The following is a 16,252-nucleotide window of genomic DNA, read 5'->3' on the forward strand; positions in this document are numbered from 1 at the left end:
CTTTTTCCTAACTTCTGGACAATATATTCCTGCTGATGGTCAGGCAGCATTCCCAAATGTTTCTGGTCCAAAAACTTTCTCCTTCCAGTGGAGGAAGGAGGAATTTTCCAACTTCCCACAACCTGACCTCACCTCCTTTGTGTGCTTTATTCCTGGGCCTGAATTACGCACTGGAATTATCCTATCTCTGCTTCTCCCCACAAACTGAGAGTGACCTTTGTAGATAACATTCAAATGCAATAGACAGGTCATATCCAACATTTCAAATAACTCCTATTTATTTTGTGCGAGATTTTAATTTATATATTTTTGTGATTTTTTTTTTTTTGGCCATTGTTATAAGTTTGACTCTCAGGGAGTTTTGCTGTTTAATTTTGAGTCTGTGTCTTCTGTCACAAAACTGATAATATTTACTAAATGAGATAAAGCTTCCTTTGGAAGGGTAAACTAACCTAAAGTAAGAAAAGGAACAGGATAAAGTCCCAAGTCTGATTAATAAGGGGACTGAGTCACTGATGGACACTGCACTTCTAGCTTGGGTAAGATAGAGAGAGGGAGGGAGGAAGAGAGGAAGGAAGGAAGGGAAAAAAGGAAGAAAAAGGAAGAAAAAGGAAGGAAGAAAAGAAGGGGAAAAGTAAGGAAAAAAGAAAGGAATAGGAAAGGAAGGAAGGAAAAGAAAGGAAAGAAAAGAGGTTGTCCTTAGGCTCAGCTGGCATATCCCATGTGCAGTCCTATGCAAATGATTAACGCAAAAAGTTGTTGCCACATCAAGTCCTAGAACACATCCCACCATCACCATGAGAATTCTTGCTACTGCTGGTACCTTCATCTATTACCATTCAACTAGCCTACCTGGACACTCAACTCTATATGTATCAGAGGCTATACAGCTTTAGCCTCAGAGTCAGAGATATAACCATGGGCTCCTTCCTAGGCTAAATCCACCTTACTTTTCCTTTGACGTCTAGTAATGGCCTAGCAGGTTTGTCTCCCCAACACAGGACACTCTTCTGGGGTTCTCAGGATAAAATTTTGAACTGTTTTTGATGACTTTTTTCATAAGGCTCTAGTTGTAGGTCTCAAAGAGACTAAGGGTGTGAGCCCTACAGTTTAGTGATATTTTAATTAAATAAACCTTTGCAGGCTGTCCTAGAATCTTAAACATCATTTGTAATAGAATATCTGTGATAAAATATGTTCTTAGTTTTATACACCAACTTTATGCTTGATACCTGATAAAACTTTCAATCAGAACTATCCCCAAGACAGAATGAATTGGCTCCCTCTTCTATTCTCTTTTTAAATACCCCTTTGGCATCATCTTCCACTTTCTCCTCCCTCCCTGCACCCAGTCTCTGACAAAGAGATGGCTGCTCTCCTTGGGGAAGCCAATTTCTCTACATGTTCAATCCTCTCTTTTGAATCTCCAACCTGTTCTTAATCAATTGGTTCTTTTTCTAGTGTATTCCAGTATGACCAAGTTTCCTACATCTTTTAAAAATGCTTAACTAGATCCTATCTTCTTTCAAGTTATCAGTTTATATCTCTCCTCCCTTTGTAAGCCAAACTCCTTGGGGGGGGACAGCGAAGAGAAGTTGTGTGCACTCACTGCCTCCACTTCCTCTCTTCTCACTTACCTCTCAACCTTCTGTAATCCAGCGTCCAACCTGTCTACTCAACTAAGACTGCCCTCTCTAAGGTCAACATCTTTTTTTGTCAAATCTGAGGATCTTTTCTCAATTTTAATCCTGCTTTATGGATGTTTTATTTCACACTGCTGATCATTTTCTCCTTCCCCTCCCCCCTTCAGGACCTCTCTCCTCATTGGGTTATTGTGACCCTGCCTTCTACTGGTTCTCTCTCCTGTCTGACCACCCTTCCTCAGTTTAATTTAATGACTTATCAGCCCCATCATGCCCCTAACTGTGAGTGCTCTCCAAGGTTCTGTCCTGGACTTTTTTCTCTCACTACATTATTTTTCCTGGTAACCTCACCAGTTCTCATGAGTTTAAGAATTAATCTCTGTGTAAATAAGGGTGGCACAGTGGACAGAGTCAGGAAGACTCATCTCTCTGGGTTCAAATCTAGCTTCAGACAATTACTGGCAGTGTGACCTTGGCAATTTATTTAACCCTGTTTGTTCAAGTTTCTTCAATCTATAAAATGAGCGGGAGAAGGAAATAAAGAACCACTCTAGTATCTTTGTCCAGAAAACCCCAAATGGGATCACAGAATCAGGCGCAACTGAAAAATAATTGAACAGCAACAATTATGTAAATACCTCCCAGATCTACAAAACCAGCCCCAGTCAGTCAATAAACATTTAGTAATAACCTGTTCTGTGCTAAGTCCTGGGAACACAGATACAAATAAAATCAAAGACAATCCTTGCCTTCAAGGACCTTCCAGTCTAATAGGGGAAGGCAACACACAAAAGGAAGCAGAAAAGCAGGAGGGAGAAAGAAAGAAGAAGCTACCCAATACAAGAGTATGATGGAGAAGTTAAAAAAAAAAGTCCCACAGCAGTATAGATGGTGGTGAATAATGGTAAGGAGACTTAAATAGAAGCCCTGGAGCCCATAACCCTATACACCACTCAGAAGGTCCAATCAGAAGGATAGAAGGTATTGATGAGGTGAGAAACCTGAGGCAGATTCAGTTTTGCAAGACAATGAGATTTCTTTCTCTCCCTAGAGATAATTACCTATTGACCATTTCAAACTGGATATCTTGAAAATATTTTAAGATAAACATGTCCAAATCTGAACTCATTATTGTAGGGAATCCCCTTCCAAAAGTTTTTATTTCTCTCAGTTCTATCCTTCTCCTAGATTAGGGACTTTGACATTATCCCTGTCTCTTTGCTCCTACTCTTACTCACCCCACATATCTAGTCAGTTGCCAAATCTTACCATTCGTACCTTCACAACATCTCTAACATATTACTCCTCTCCACTCATACAGCTGCCATCTTAGTTCATTATCTCATGAGTAGATTATTGCATCTTCCTTCTGAATGGTGTCTCTACCTCAAGTCTCTTCCTACAAGATGCTGCCAAAATAATTTTCCTCACAAGTAGATATGACCATCTATTCAGTCAACCATCACTGGCTTTCTATCACCTCTAGGACCAAAGCTCTGCTTGGCTTTTAAAGCCCCATACAATGTGATCCCAATCTGTCTTTCCAGCCTCTTGAATCTCCCTTCCAAAAGATGTGGTCCACTCAAATTGGCCTTCTCTTTATTCCTCATACATAACACTCCATCTGCTTTCTCTGCCTTTCTGCTGGCTAGTCCACCTGCCTGTAATGTACTCTCTATTGATTTCCATCTTCTCTTTCTTAATAAATGTGTGTGTATATGTATGTGTATATATATGTGTGTGTGTATGCCTGTGTGTGTATTACACGTATTTACTGTTTCCCCCCATTAGAATATAAGCTTTTTGCAAGAAGAGAATGTTTCATTCTTTGTACTTGCATTTCCAAGGGCTTAATCCTCTACCTTACCTATAGTTTCTGCTTAATAAATACTTGTTAATTGATTTGAGGAGTTTTCCCTCACTAGATATCTTCAAACAAATTCGAGATGCCTGTTTATTGAGGATTATGCAGGAGAGATTTTTGTTCTGATATTGTATAAGTCAGAGTAAATGACCTTTAAGTTCCCTTGCCCCATTACAATGTAAGATCCTTGAGGGGGTGAACCAAGTTTTTGCATATACCTTCCCTTTTAATCCACAGCACCTACCACAGTGTCTGGCACATAGTAAGTGCTTAATAAATGCTTGTTGGCCAACTTCTTTCCAACTTGGAGATTCTATGTGGAAAGTAACTTTTAGGCATCTGCCCTGGGCCTGAGGCCTTGCTGCTTGAGGTCAGTTTCCTAGGGATTCTTACCCATTCTTGGAACCATTCTAAGGAATCTTGTCCAAAACTTGGAGCTTACTATGTTACTAAAACCTCTGTTCATCTCAAGCCATTGTATTCAGGAGCCCCCTTGACCTTCTAGGCCTAGACAGATACCCTGGAAGACTCCTGAAAGAAAGTACTTAAATGAATCTAAATCAAGAGATTAAACAAAAATGATGTTACAGTAGAAGCGTACTATAGATCACCTAGTGAAGAGGAAATAGATGATAGATTTCAGGAGCAGATTCTAAAAGTAGCCCAAAGGCATAATTTAGTAGTAATAGTAGCTTTTTATTCCCCAGATATTCACTGGAAATCTCTCACATACATAAAATCATACCACCTAATACATTCTTGATGATAATTTCATTTTTCAAAAGGTAGGAAAAGTAACAAAGGCTACTGTTATTGGTGGAATTATCCTGATGAACAAGAAAGAATCATTTTTTCAAGTTGAAATAATGATACTGTAGCACCAAAATGATATTCACAGAGCCTATGGCAGCCATGAATATACCAGCATAGTTTTGAATTATGAAATACAGCAGACTCTCCACATAAAAGACAGAACCAAAACATTTATTCAGACACCAGAAAGCCAAATCCATCATAGTAACAAAGAAATCTATACACAATAACAATGCAGAGGGCAATACTATCCCCAAGTCTTCCCTCTGTTAGGTTTCCCACAAGCCAGCTCCCTGAGACAAATCACAAACAGGCTCCCTTAAACAAAATCACAAATTCTCTCTCTCACTCTAGCCAGCTGCCTGCTTTCTCTCTTCCCCTCAATTCCAACTACTCAGACTAATTTCCTCTCAGCTCTGCTCCAGCTCTGCCTCTTCCTGCTCTACCCCCTTGCTCCATCCCTTCCTGTTCCATGTGACTAAGATTCATATGAGTCAGGTTTCTATGTGACTTAAGCAGGTCACATGAACCTATTAATGGATGAGAAAGATCTTCCCATTAAGAAGCAAAATTACATTAACAATAAGCAAAAAATGCATTGTCAATAAAGGTACCTATGGGAATAAGTAGCTATTCAATCTTAGAACTTATGATAGGTAAGAAGGGGAAAGCCTCACAGTTTTACTTGAACCTCAACTCAGTCATCTCCAAATCCTAACCCAGATCTCCTTCTTGAAACTGTGGCATAATCCAAAGAGCTGTATTATCAACTAATTGAAAGTGAGAAGATTGATGCTATCTCATTCTCCCTTTGATCATGGGGTTTGTCTCCAACAATCACATCATCCCATTCTGCCCCCTCCTAGAACTATGCAAGATCCCCAACTCTCTTTTTGCCCTGGCATGGTTCTCTCATGATGGTTATAAGTGATCTCAACCCAACCACCCACATAAGTAGCTGTGCAGGACTACCCATCTCCCTTGCCATCTTTAGCCTACCACCCAAAAAGTATATATATCCTGGTCATAGATTACCTTGTGAAACATCAGGTACATTTTGGCTAGCTCTGTACACTGAGCTAGTTAATAACAGTCCTGCCTGTTCCCACCACAAGGTTCCCCTTTCATTTTTGGTGGGCAGAATACATAGCACAGAACGTGTAGACATAGATGGATTATAAGACATATGGTAGATTTCATTACATCATCTTCCTCCAGACCAACTCCTCTTCCAAACTTCCCTGTTACCTTTGAGTACCCCTCTCCTTCCAGCCACCCAGTCTATCAACCCATGTCATCCTCAACTCTTCACTCTCACTCATCCCTGTAGTTTTTTCTGTCTCCACAATATATCTTGAACTTGTTCCCTTTTCTTTACTCACATGCCCCCCATTCTGGTTTAAACCATCATAACCTGAATGATTATAACAGGTTCTTAATTGGTTTTCTTGCCTCATCTGTCCCCATTCCACATATCCTCCACACAGCTGCCAAGTGATTTCCCTAAAGTGCAGGTCTAGCCACATCATTTCCCATCTCCATAAACTCTAGCAGCTCACTTTTGCCACTGGGATGAAAAATAATTTCTTTATCTCATCCTCTTTTAAATTCATGCTTTTGTATAAGTTTTGTGATGTACACCATTACTGATTCAATAATAACATATGTAATAATTTCCATTAAATAAATATACCTATATTGAGCGTATGGTCAAAAATAATGTTGGGGGTGAACAATCAAAAAGTTTAGAGACAAGATCCCTGGATCTTGTGATAGTAGATTTCTAAGAGTTCAGAGAAATGACAGCAGGAATTCTATGGTCTAAAATTCTATAGGGAAAGTCAGCTCAATAGAGAAGAGATTTTTCTCAAGGACAAAATTCTGATAAAACTAACACCAGTTTTTCTAATGAGTTATTAAAAGTAGAGCTATCTAAAAAGATCAATATGCCTGCACAGAGAACTCATTGACCAAATCAAATTGTAAAAAAATGCATATAGAAGATGGAAGAAAGGGTAGGTAACTGATAGTGGGGGGAAAAGCAAAGCATAGCGTGGAGATTTAAGAATGATGTAAAAAAAAGACATATTGTAGAAGGATCTGAGGCTGGCAATTAATGCTAAAAACAATAAAACAGTGCCATGCTGTTGGGGGTGTATATGTGGGAGTGTATTTGAGCTATTTTGGTAATAAGGAGGTCAAAAACTAGATGGGACTGTTGCTCAGGCCAGATGGAATAATGATAACCAACAACAAGGAGACCTTAAGACAAAGACCAGGGACTTTCATCTTCATGGAGAGCAAGTGTGCCCTAGATGTCGGTGCCCAGAGGCAAAGCCCCATTCACCTCATATTGGTTGCAGCTATCACTTACCTATCTGTCTTTGCCCCTGTTCTATTCAACTATCTTGCCAATAACAGAAGAAGAAAAAAATGCGAATGACCCAAAGTTGGGAGAAATAGCTACACCACTGGAGATATCAGAATCAAAATCTAAAACATTATTTTGATAGGCTCAAATCTAGCAAGATTACATTGAATAGAGATAAATGGAAAGTCCTATGCTGAGGTTTAAAAAATAACTGCAAAAGTACAAGATGGAGGAAAGGTGGCTCAATAACAGTTCACGTGAGAAACAAAGTAGGCTTTGATTTGACTGCAAAGGTGAGAGAATGACCTGGCAGCCAAAAACACCATGACTTTAGGCAGCGTTTGTGTCTAAAATGAAAGTAGTGCAAGTCCCACTGTTCCTTGCCCTGCTCAGACCACATCTCACCACTAGTTTTCCACATGGCATTTTAGAAAATACTTTGACAAGCTAAAGTGGATGCTAAGAAGAGCAAGCAGAATGAGGAAGGGCCTTGTGGCTGTGCCATAGAAGGATGCCTTGGAGGAACTGGGGGTGTTGGGATTGGAAGTTCAAATCCGTGTGGATGGTCTCGGGCGGGTAAAAGTGGGACTTCTAAATCTTAGAGTCTTACGAGGCCCTCCATGAACAGCGGGGATTCGAGAAGGTCAGACTGAGCTAGCTCAGCTAGCTTGGGTATTTCCGCCTCTCCCCGGGAGATACGTGATGGGTGGAGTCTCCCTGCCCTCGAGGTCGTCCCGGATCTGGGCACACTATTGTTATCTAACAGCACGGTATTTAGATGCAAACTGTGCAGCTGAAGGTTAAGTAGGATTGAGGAAGCCTGAAAGCTCTCTTAGCACGTGAGGAACCAAGAGGACAGTAGGCTCCGCTTCTCTTCTTTCCTCTCTCCCCTCCCCCTCTCTCCCCGCTTGTACTTCTACTTCCAATCCCTTAAGATCTTAGCCTCCTTAGGAAATCTCCCCCTCTTCCTCCTAAGGAAGACCCCCCTGCACTTGTAACTAGACCCTGAAATAAAGCTCAACCCTTGTTCGACTCTGGAACGTCCTTTCTCTCATATGTGCATCCGGCATGGCCAGCCGAAGACCTCGGAGGTGAGGTAAGAAGACTCAGGTAGCCCACACAGGCCTCTAGGCCTGACATGGGGGAGATTATTCTGGAAAAAAAACACAATTTAGAGGCAAATTAATAAATGTTTTTGATATATAATTTATTTATTTTTCAGTTCTTAACATTCACTTCCACAAGAATTTGAATTCAAAATTTTCTCCCCATCTCTCCCCACCCCTCACCCCAGAACAGCATGCACACCCTTCCCCCCGTTCCTCCAGTCTGTCCTCCCTTCTATTACCTACCCTTCATCCAACCCTCTACCCCTCTATTTTCCTGTAGGGCAAAATAGATTTCTATACTCCATTGCCCATATAGCTTAATTTCCAGTTGCATGCTAAAACAATTTTTAACATTAATTCTTAAAGCTTTGAGTTCCATATTCTCTCCCTCCCTACCTACCTACCTTCAAGCAATTCAATATAGGTCATACATGTGTAACAATGCAAAGCACTTCCGTAATATAATAAATATTTTTACATATTTAGAGGGCTGTCCTGGGGAAAGAGGATACGATTTGTTTTATTTGACCCCAGAGAACAGAATTCAGAATGGTGGGTGGAAGTTAGAGTCATTACTTTGGATCTGGAGTATTATGGTTCATTCTGAACGCTGCTTTAGAAAGACATACACAAGCTGGAAGGCTTTGAGGATGGTGATAGGCCTTGAGTCCATGGCATAGGAAAATCAGATGAAGGAGCTAGAGGTGTTTAGCCTGGAGAAGAGAAAACTGGAGGGGGATAGTTGTCTTCATATATTTGGAAGGCTACCATGTGAGAGAAGATTAGAATTTCTTCTGCTTGGACTCAGAGAGCAGAACCAGGTAAGTGGCCAATTCAGACTAGACATCGGGGAAACATTTCCACAAAAGTGGAGCTGTCTAGGGTGGAATGGGCTGCCTCAGGAACTAGTAGAGAGCCTCCTCCTTGGAGGTCTTCAGGTAGTCTTGGATGGTCACTTATTATTGTTACTGTGGGGATTCCATTGATTGAACTAGATGACTAGGGAGGTCCCTTACCATGAAGATGACTCCCTGCCATCTCTAGGCCACAAATAGTGCCACATAGTTAATGGGCATTTACTGAATGGTTATAGAATTTAACTGAAGTAGGATTTAGTCAATAGATCATAGATTGAGCACTGGAAAGGATCTTGAAAGTCTCATACTATTTTCTCATTTTACAAATGAGGAAAGTGAGGCTGGAAGATATTACATGACTTGCCCAGGATCAGAAAACTGGTATCTGAGCAGAATGCAAATCCAGTCCTTCCTAACTCCACCTCCAGTATTCCACCCACTAAGCCACATTGCCTAGAAAAGAAATTGCAATTAGGTATCAAGGAAGTAGGTAAGTAATAGGGTGTATGTTTATGTCAAAGCATGTTTCTGTGCATGGACTTGATGGAGTGCATGTCTCCAGCAGGATGCAAAAGGCAAATCAAAGTGATTCCTGTATTTTCTCTGGTTCTGGATGATCTGTTTCCTGCTCCTCTCCATTAGCCTGGATGGCAAAAATTGACTCTCAGTCAACAGGTTCATCAAACAGTTTGTTTGGTATTTATGCCTTCTCCTTGAGACAACACTCTCTCTAATTTATGGCCTGCCCCTTTTGGCACTCACTCCTATTTCAGGGGAAAGTGGCTTGACAGTTATTTGAATAGCCTCATATGGGTTTGGGCCTTTAAAAAAATAATCGATGTCACATCTCATGAAACTGTGGTTGATATAGCTGTAAATTTAAGAAATGAGACCCAAGTTCCTTCTGCAATAACATTTGGACTTATGCATTAGAGCAAGCTCATTTAGACTAGGCAAGGCATCTTCCTTCTCTTTTTGGTGAGAGAGGTTCTCATTCTGGATTAATTGTAAGGCTGTATTTAGAATCTCTGCTTCTGGTGATGAAAGGGTTGAGTGCCCTGAAATGAGCCATTTCAAAGTCTCTCTTTCGTATGGATGCTTTTTTTTTTTTTTTTCAAAATCCCGGTCCATTCAGATTATCGCAGCTTGACAACCTCGGGCATTTGTCCCACCTTTCTGGAAGTCCTGTCTCTCACCCTGGACCTGGGTTTAGCTGAAAGCTTTTCTAGTGATAGCACTTTTTTAAAAAAGATGACAGCGACACTGTCCTGAAATAGCAATAATTATTTAATTTGGTCTAGAGATCTGAACGTGGGTGTTTTCAAGACAGGCAGAAGGAAAAAGGTCATGCAGAAAAGAGAAATTTCCCTGGGAAATTCTGTCCCATTCTTACCCAGACAGCAAAGTTGAAGAGCTAAATGAAAAACTAAAATGTGGATGTAACAGTTCCCCCTCGCCCCCCCAAAAAATCCTTGGAATTGAATTTCCTTCCTCTTGTTAAAGTGACTGTTTTGGTCTTTTTTTTTTTTTTTTGTAATGCCAGGACTTAGCGCAGTACTGGGCACATAGGGCTCCCAAAATGTTTGCTGACTGACTGAGTGATGTTGACCCTGAGACCATCTACTTTTGCTTTCCAAAGTGCTGTCACTTTTGCTGAACCTATAGTGTGATAAAGCCATATTCTCTGACCCACATACGAATTCTGGCTGTGCCTGCCTCCATTCTCTTTGCTTTAAGAAATCTGGGTCAGTGATAGCATACCAAGGAAAGGAAAATGAGAAGGAAAAACAAAAAAACCCTACATCCACAAGCTGGCGGAAAGGCGTCATAAACTTTTAAAGCTAGAAATTGCCTGAAAATAGATAGCACAGTTTAGATCTGCCTATGCAAATAGGATGAACATTTTCCTGCAGATCTACCAATGGCCTTCGTATTTCATGTCCCTCTACATAGCTCTTGGGAAAATCCTAGGATACTAAGATAAAAATAATAATAATTATGGCTAATGTTTATGTAGGGTTTACTACGTGCTTAGTACTCTGCTAAGCATTTTACAACTCTTATCTCATTTGATACTCACAACACTGCAAGATAGTTATTATTATCCCTTTTACAGATGGGGAAACTGAGGCAGACAGCAATTCAGTGACATGTCCAGGGTCACACAGCTAATAAGTATCTGAGGTAAAATCTGAACTCAGGTCTTCTTGACTCTAGGTCCAGCTCTCTATACACTGTCACCTAGTTGCCACCAGATCTAGCTTTCACCATCTAAAAGGTAAGTGGTTATGATTATGGTGGCCAAGAGTAAATCTCTGGAAACATCAGAGGAGGATAACTCTACAGTTGGAATGGATTGTAGTGGTCATCTAGTGCAATTCCTTTATTTTACAGAGGAGGAAACCGAGCACAGAAGTGATTTGTCTAAGTTAGTATGTGATAGAGATGGGATCTGAACCCAGACTCACTATCCCTCTCTTAACATGGTTTGAGGAATACAGCAAAGCACCCCTAAAATGTCTCCCATTACTTTAGATTGACATTGTAACAGTGAGGGTTCATGCCTTCTGTGGAGGTTTTGGCTGGTCAGGAGTCTTCTTTGGAAACCTAAGAAGGGTAATTCACCGAACTGCAGCCACAGCTTTATGTAATTTAGAGTAAATCTGGATCCATTGGAAGGACAGAGTCTATGGAGGCCAGACCTGAGTTGGACATCTGTGAATGTGGCCAGCCAAGGCAGCCTGGGGTCACTGACAGAACATGGGGAGGAGGGGGAAACGAAATGACACATTTGACTTAGTTCACCACTTTGTCTTGCCTTGGTCCAGACTGAGTTTTCATTCTTGCTTTGAGTACACTTTTGCAAAGGAGGAGATGCACTGTGTGGTGGGCAAAGTGCCAGGCCAAAAGCCAGGGGAGACAAAGGTTCGAATTCTGCTCCTGACACTTACTACTTGAATGCTCGTGGACAAGTCTCTCTGAGATTTACGGGATAATACTGGTTTCACCTTTCTCCCAAGGTCATTATGGAAAAAAATAGCTTTGAAGTCACAAGAAATCTAATTTTTTTTTAAAAATTGTAATCAAGAAGCAACTTGTTCTTGTGATAGAAGCACTGATTTGGAAACAGTTCAAATCTTGGTCCTATACTGTGGCCTTGGATAAGTCACTGCACCTTTTTGAAATTCAGTTTTCTCATTTGTACAATGAGGGGTGTTAGGCCAGATGATCTGTAAATTCCTTTCTGGCTCCAAATCCTATAATCCCATTATGCTCCAAGTCCCATGATGGTCCTACTTCCTCCTCTAGCTTTGGGGGACGTCTGCTCTCTCCATTTCCTTACTGCCTGGGTGTGGTAAGGACAGGATTTGTTTTGCATCATTGGACCTTACTTACTTACTTTGCACTGGCTTCTTTCTGCCAGGCGACTAAACAGCTGGGGCTTTGCTGGAGAGGAAGGTTGATCTATTTATTGTACTAGAGAGCATTCACACTGCTGTAGTGGTCTCCCAGCTGGAGCCTCCCTTTCTCTCTTTTTACTTTTGCTCCTCACCCCTACCCCATTTCCTTTGTTTCTCTGGCACTTGTACTCAAGGCAGCAACTCCAGCAGCAAGGAGACTAGACTCATCCTTTAAGGAAGTTAGGGAGGAGTTTGACTTCTTTAGTCTCTGCTCTTGTCTAGAACTAGGACTTCATGTTACATCCAGGCCACCAGAGTATGCTGTCTTCCCTCTGGTCTTCCTCCTTGACCTCCCCCCATTAGAAACAACTAGACTCAATATCTGGAACCTTGGGAGCTCATCGATGAGCTTTGGCTTTATCTTGATAGAATTAGATCATCCATGTCACTTCTTGGCCATTTCCAGACCATAATACTGAGCCTATCCTTTATCCGTCTGCCAGTTTCACTTTATGTGTTGGTTTCCCTCATTAAAATATAAGCTCTTTGTGGGTAGGGACTGTCTTGCTTCCTTGAATTTGTTATCCTCAGTTTATTTAGTAGGGTGCCTGGAAGAAAGTAAGAACTCAATAAATGCCTTTTCATTTGTTCATGAGGGATCCAGTCTAGGGTGGTGGAGAGGGACTGGTCAGAGAATACTCCTACATGCTCCTGCTATCTGTGGATAATGATTTCCTGAGTAAGTATTATCCTGTATCCTTTTTAACTTAGAAGTTAATTCATGTCATCTCTTAATTAGTAAAAATGATTTTTTTAGATTTTTTTGTCTTGTTGTTACATATTATGGTCTAAGAGTACTTCATGGAGTTTAACTGTCCAACCTGGAGGTTCCTTAGGCCTGGTCCAGAATAAGGTATGATCTTGGGTAATTTCCTTCATATCTATTGCTTCAGGTTCCTCATCTACAAAATAAAGGAATTGAACTATATACATGACATTTAAATCTCTGCTTCTTTGATTCATTCCCCTATTTGCCTTGATCACAATTTTTTGAGACTCTCATCAGGGTGAAGTAGCATGAAATACTGGAAACAGCACTTAATTAAGAGCCGCAGGACCTGGATATGATTGTTGACATGTCAACTGACCTCTCCCAGTCTCGTTTTATTCCACTCTACAATAAGGGTGTTGGATAGATGTTCCTGAAGGTCACTGCTACGTCGAAAATTCCAAGATTCTACTTCCCTTAACCCTGTATTTTATTATTCAGGCAAGAATAAGTCTGGGATCAGATCTGGGAAAACCAGGTTGAGTAAAGCATATGTGGAAACTCCAACACTTCAAGAGGTCATGATTTGTGCCCAATTGATCTTCCAAACCCCAATACCATCCATAAACCTTTTTACTTTCACTCCTGATCTACACGGGGGACTGTAGCCAACGAATTAACCACCATGTGTCCAAGCTGAAGATCTATGGATCATGAGTGGCTGCTCCTTGGCTAATCGATGGACAACCCACCTCAAACCTTTTTGGCTAACTCTGCTGGTGTAGCCTTAGGTTACCCAGGGTCCTCTAAAGATAGAGCTAAGAGAGATCCTACCAAGTCACTGAATCCAGCTTCCTTATTCACAAAGAAAATACCTGTAGGCCAGAATGGCTAAGTGACTTGCACACAGTCATACAGGTAGTGAGTGAAAGAGGCAAGATTTCAGTCCCAATCTCTGTCCCAAATTGAGTCCCAAGTCTCTGAGTCCTAATTCAGGAAGGGGAGAAGGAAGAAAATAAGCACTTATTAAGCACCTGTTATGTGCCAATCACCCTGTTGAATGCTTTTACAGCTATTACATCATTTGTTTAAGAGACCTCAGGAAAGCTGGGTTCAGAGCCGTAGTACTCTCATCTGTAATCATGGGGATGAGAAGTCACTCCATCCTACCAGCGTTATCAGAAAACACTTTTTGTGCGCATAGCATTTTATTTTTTCCAATTACATTCAAAGATAATTTACAACATTCATTTTCATAAGATTTGAGGTTCCAAATTTTTCTCCCTCCCCCAGGAGACAAGCAATCTGATGTACAATCATGTTAAACATAAGAAAAATACCTTAATATCTTAAATCATTATACAGCATGTCCTACAAGCTTTAGTGAAGTTTAAAGTTTTAACATTGTACTAAAGACTTGTGAGACATGGCATATAATTGCAATTTTTTTCATGATTCAATAATTCAATCCAAATAATGTTTATTAAGTGTCTACTACGTGTCAGGCACTGTGCTAAGCTGTAGGAGCTATAGAACCTGACAAAATAACAAAGAACACTGGTGATAGGACCACTGAAAGTGTCTTCAAGATCATTGAGTCCAGTCCTTCCCCCATTTTTACCAAGAAGTCAATCAAGTCCCAGATAAATTAATTGTCTTGTCTGAGGACACGTAGTATAGACAGAGCCAGGATTCAAATGCAGATGTCCTTACACTACAAATCCAGTAGTGTTTCCCATCAGAATCCTAGGCACTGGATTCTAAAAGCAGTTCTGTCTCTTGCCAAATTTGTACAAGAATGTACAAATGAAGGCTGGCATCTTAATGAATCCCTGACTCAGAGATATTAAGAGATATTTCACCTGATTCTGATTCTATGAACTGTGAGAGTAAGGCAACATGGAGGTTGTGACTGCAGGAAAAAAAAGGAGTGTGGTTTAGGCCTAATAAAAAAATGGAAAATTTGGGAAATTAAACTCATTATTCCAAATGCTTCAGTTATGACCCAATGCTTTTTCATTGCCCTTTTTGGGACCTTTCGTGTTTTGGCCATTTGTGCAGCTGAGTAATGGATTTTAATATCAGGTTCCTTTTCGGATCACAAGAATTATTCTGTCCAGCCCAACAGAGCAGTCCAATAAAGCTGCACAAACATCCTCACACAAAAAATCAATGAAGTTCTCCTTCTCAGCTTATGATAGTCACTCCAGAGGAACACAAGCATCATGGTAAGAGGTGATGCCCCAGCTTCTGATTCTCTGAGTGGTCCCAAAGGCAAGGGCAGAGCCTCCTGGCCAAGAGTCAAGAACTACCCCTTCTCAGCCTTCTGGGCTACTCATGGCCATGGGCAAATCCCTCCACCTCTGGTCTGTTTCACGTTTGTAAAATAAGGGGCTTTGAGAGTCTTTCTCCTCTGATAACAATGCTGCTAATAATAACAAATCACATTGCTATGGCACACTGAAGTTTACAATGAGATTTTCAAAGTATTACCTTCACAAGAGCATTGTGAGGTAGGCATCGTTACTTTCCTCTTTTTTCACATGAGGAAACTGAGGCTAGAAGAAATTTAATGACTTGCTGAGGGTCTGGATATGAGTTTGGATTGGAGTCCAGGTTTATGCAACTCCCATTTCCACACTCTGTACTCCAGTAAAGGAGGCATGACATTGAATGTCACCCCCATCATTCCCCTGGCATTTTTTAAATCTAGATAATATTTGATTCCTCCTATCAAAGGATTATAGATTTCAGAACTATAGGGTACTTTAGAGATCACTTGGCCAAGCCTCCACATTTTACAGATGAGGAAATATTAGTTGTGATGAGGTTGAATGACTTCTTTCAATTTCCATCAGTAGTTAGGAGTTTGGTCAGGATTGGAATCTTGTTCATCTGACTCTAAAATCTCCTCAGTCTCCTGTATAACACCAGCTCTTATACCCACTTCCACCAGCATTGGCATTGTCTTACCTCTTTAGCTGACCAAAGGTTTGGACTGGGCTTTAATGTTGCTCTTACCTTCCTCTTTGCCCCTGCTTCCAGTTCAGAATCTCAGCTGTTTATTATTTCAGATCTTGATTCCTGGTCATTAAGCCTTAATTGGCTTCCACCTGGTGGCAGGACTTTTTGCCTCTGACTAATAACTCAAAGACCCTTGCTGCTCACTTCCCCATGCTGATTGCACCTGCCTTCCAGTGGGGCAGGGGAGGTTGTCGAGATCCAGATTTGTCCCAGAAGGTCGCGAGAGAGGTGTGCCTCAGTGGTGTGTGCTGAAACAGTCATCTCCTGGGAGGGGTAGACAATTCAGGTTGGATTTTCCCTTGCCTTCCTGACATGCTTTAGATAGTCTGCTGCTTGAAGTCTTTCTTCTCTGTCTTTGTTGCCTCCATGAGCTCTTGATTTCATTCACCACGACAAACCAG

The 16,252-nt window shown here is 41.0% G+C and overlaps 1 long non-coding RNA gene across 2 annotated transcripts in view; it reads right to left on the bottom strand.

The window, feature by feature from the left end:
* LOC140531104 (uncharacterized) overlaps positions 1 to 16,012 on the bottom strand; it is a 28,173-nt gene extending 12,161 nt beyond the window's left edge. The window contains exon 1 of one of the 2 annotated variants that reach the window (XR_011976279.1): positions 15,849 to 16,012. This is a non-coding gene — a long non-coding RNA (uncharacterized lncRNA). Of the gene's footprint in view, positions 1 to 15,800 lie in introns of both variants that reach the window. The other variant, XR_011976278.1, reaches the window with a different exon arrangement.
* Between the last annotated feature and the right edge of the window lie 240 nt (positions 16,013 to 16,252).

This window comes from Notamacropus eugenii, chromosome 3 (genome assembly GCF_028372415.1).
Source record: "Notamacropus eugenii isolate mMacEug1 chromosome 3, mMacEug1.pri_v2, whole genome shotgun sequence".
NCBI classification, from domain to species: Eukaryota; Metazoa; Chordata; class Mammalia; order Diprotodontia; family Macropodidae; genus Notamacropus; species Notamacropus eugenii.